Raw genomic sequence first — 2,656 nt, 5'->3', positions numbered from 1 at the left:
TCCTCCAATACTTAAGTCCCTGCACTGGATTCAGTCACAGAGTTTACTTTAAAGTAACTGGTTGTTTATAAATCACTAAATGGAACGGGAAGTAAATGCCTCTCAGACATGCTTCATCAGGCCTACGCAAAACCTGTTAGTAAAACCTGCTGTTAGACCAGTACTGTTGAAATACATTCGTGGCCTCTGACAAGCCACGCAGAGGTGCTCTTTAAAACGCAAGCGCTAGGCGAGAGTTTCTGCGCTCAGTGAAACCAACTGATGAGGAAACGTAGGCCTACCGTTACTTGGATATCCTACCAGAGATCCGGGACGGAAGGGCGCCCGGTAGCCTCCTGCGTCTGAGCCGCTGGTCCTATCAGCTCGAGGAGTTCTGCGCCTTTCGTCGTTAGCTCATCTGGTGCCGGGTGCTCCCGCAGCTGCTGTAGTCTCTGAGTTCCCGGTGTGACTAGCAGCAGCCTACGAGTCAGGTAAACAACACCATACAATATAAACCCGCGGGTAAGAAATGAGTTCCGTTTTGTTATTTAGACTAAAGAACAACACCGTAATCTCGCAACAGACTTTGGGTGAGTGAGCGCGCGCGCCTACTCAACGTGATGTCACGGCAAGTATGCGTGCTGAAGTCTGCTGTGGTCCATGTTGAAGTCAGCGATGGAAATGTCAGGAGTTGCCCTGACTGATCTTCACTAGGAATGAAAATGTCAGGAGTTGCCCTGATTGATCTTCACTAGTGTGAACTAAGATGTGCGAGCGGGCTTTCCTGCACAGTAACACGGAGCTTTGACAATGCGAAAGTGGAATTGTTTCAACTGGAAGCGGTCAGTGTTTTTGTTGTGTTTTTACCCAACACGGTGAACGCAATATCCTGTGAGCGAAACACAATTGAACTGTGTACACACACACACACACACACTTCTCAGAGGGAAATCCGCCTATTGGCAAGACCTGTTTCTAGTGAAGTGCCAGTAAGTAAATCCCATGCAGCTCTGAAATCCCTGAGAGACTTCCTCCTCCACTCGCTGATTACCGCCACAGCAGTCCTGCGCGTGCCAGCCTGTTCTCGAGTCCAAACAGTAACGCGCCAATGTGTGCTAGACTAGAGTAGCCTACTAGTCATCCTACCCACACGTTTAGGACACACACACGGCAGGACACGCAGCCCTTAGCACTGCAAATAACGCAGAGAAAAGTTTGCCACATCTTGGCGTGTCGACCCTACTCCTAAAAACGGAACTGCAGAGAGTAGGCTAATATCGGTCCAACTCCAGACCAGCAGGTTCAACAGAAACAAAGACACTCTCGAGGGACTTTCCATGTCATGATGACTCCGGCTCCTGCGGGAGAGTCGGCTGCCCACACATCTGTCAGAGAAGAGTAGCCTAATGAAGCCGCAGCACAGAAATTGAAACTTTTATTCACCCGGGACTACACTCATGCAGCCAAGGAGCCTACACTGTCATGCAGCTAGGGTGGCCAGACGTCCGAATTGAAGTCAGAGAGTCCAGATTTTAAACCCTCCTGTCCGGCGATTGGCGCGTCCTCAAGCCGGACTCTTGATTGTCCTTAGTCCTAGTGCAGTTTATGCTGGGTGGAGTCTGCCTGCTGATAGCCAGACTAATAGCAGGTGTGAGTTCACCAGAGTGCTGTGTGATTGTTCTGCCCTCACGAAATGTGTCCTCCTTGTTGGTGTTATGGAAATGTTATGATGTGATAATATTATCATCATATACAGTAGGCCTTATATAGGCTATTATAACATTGGCTAAATGATCATGATAGCTGTTATGTTTCAGCCCTCTCGTTTGTTCCTCTATAAATGTGTTTTCTTAAGGCCTAAAGGCTACTTTATTTGTCTATAAATGTGTTTTCTTAAGTCCTAAAGGCTGTGCTCTTCTCCAAAGGTTTGGTAGGATAAAGGGATGCTGCCGGTGCGTTTAGCCCCGACCTGAAGCCATCATGTCTCAGTGAGATAGTTTTGCCTTATAGTGTTCTACAAATGATGTCAATGTAAGTTTAACAACAAACATAATATCACAAACTGAAGCGTTTTCCTCAGTAGTGTTATTCGCCCACTATAAGCCCACTTAAGTCGAGCTTTCAGTTATTAGGCTACCAATCCTCTTGGGTACGTTAATTCTCGAGTCTTTTATGTTTTCTTGTTAATTATTCATAATTTTTTAATGATTTTACCTTGATTTATACTTTGATTTTATTGGGTTTTTTATCATTATTCTTTGCCCATCTTTTATATGTTATTCCTGTTTGCTTGTGTTTATGTAGAGCACACTGAATGACCTCTGTGTAATGCGCTTTATAAATAACCTTGACTTGACTTGACTTGACTTGCCTTGCCCAGCCCAGATTCCAGTCAATGCTGCAGCTGGACCCTTCTCGGACTGCTGACTCCGGTCGGTAAACAAAAGACAATGGAGTTTGATGAGTCTTCCCACGTCTCCTACACTCACTGAGCCTGTTACTGGAAACATGCAATAACCTTCCACCAAACACCACCCGCTCATATGTGTAGAACTAAGAACACCACCCGCTCATATGTGTAGAACTAAGAACACCACCCGCTCATATGTGTAGAACTAAGAACACCACCCGCTCATATGTGTAGAACTAAGAACTAAGATCACCCCCCGCTCTATGT

The 2,656-nt window shown here is 46.2% G+C and overlaps 1 protein-coding gene across 2 annotated transcripts in view; it reads right to left on the bottom strand.

Moving 5' to 3' along the window:
• The window catches only part of LOC134079226 (interleukin-1 receptor type 1-like), a 37,151-nt gene extending 35,746 nt beyond the window's left edge, over nt 1–1,405 (bottom strand). The window contains exon 1 of one of the 2 annotated variants that reach the window (XM_062535446.1): nt 282–1,405. The gene's annotated coding sequence lies outside the window, so the exon portion shown is untranslated. The remainder of the gene's footprint in view (nt 1–281) is intronic. The other variant, XM_062535448.1, reaches the window with a different exon arrangement.
• Between the last annotated feature and the right edge of the window lie 1,251 nt (nt 1,406–2,656).

This window comes from Sardina pilchardus, chromosome 4, assembly GCF_963854185.1.
Source record: "Sardina pilchardus chromosome 4, fSarPil1.1, whole genome shotgun sequence".
NCBI classification, from domain to species: Eukaryota; Metazoa; Chordata; class Actinopteri; order Clupeiformes; family Clupeidae; genus Sardina; species Sardina pilchardus.
The sequence above is the reverse complement of the archived record's forward strand: the minus strand, read 5'-3'. Positions and strand labels throughout refer to the sequence as shown.